This window comes from Brassica oleracea, chromosome C3 (genome assembly GCF_000695525.1).
Source record: "Brassica oleracea var. oleracea cultivar TO1000 chromosome C3, BOL, whole genome shotgun sequence".
NCBI classification, from domain to species: Eukaryota; Viridiplantae; Streptophyta; class Magnoliopsida; order Brassicales; family Brassicaceae; genus Brassica; species Brassica oleracea.
Genome location: NC_027750.1, coordinates 49,210,508 through 49,211,143, shown reverse-complemented (window position 1 = coordinate 49,211,143; position 636 = coordinate 49,210,508).

Here is a 636-nt window from a genome sequence, read left to right as displayed (position 1 = left end):
GCCGTCTTCTAACTCGAAGCGTTTATTACGGCTTCTTTCGATAAAGACAAACTTTCCACGGTTTTTACGCTAAAGTTTGATCGATGACTTAGAATGGCGGGAAACATGAAATGGGTTCGCTACGGTCTTCGGTAGATAGCATCGAAGGGTAGACGAGAATGCATGGACTAATGTCGTATCGACGTTTCAGAAGAGCTCGGTCGCTACGTAGCGACCTAGCGGAACGGACACTCGGTCTCTACGTAGCGACCGAGCGGGGCGGACGCTCGGTCGCTATGTCGCGACCGAACAACGTGCATGTGTGGTAGTTACGTAATGACCGAGCTTGGTTAGTCCGTGTTCCGATCGTCATACTCGGACCTATCCGTAACTGGTCTGGGTATGTTTCCGATGGCTTATGTTTGAACTAAATAGAATTCGAACGAAGCTTTATATCGGGAACATACGTTGCGGCGTTCTCTTGACCGAGCATGATTTGTTGCGGAAAGACATACTCGTATTTTGCGGAGATTTGGATATTAACTTCGTCGTAACCGTTTTTTACCCCAACAACATACGTGCTCGGTCGCTATGTAGCGACCAGCTTGTGTGCTGGTTGGTACGCGGCAACCTTGTTCGAGTCTTTCTCCGATTTTT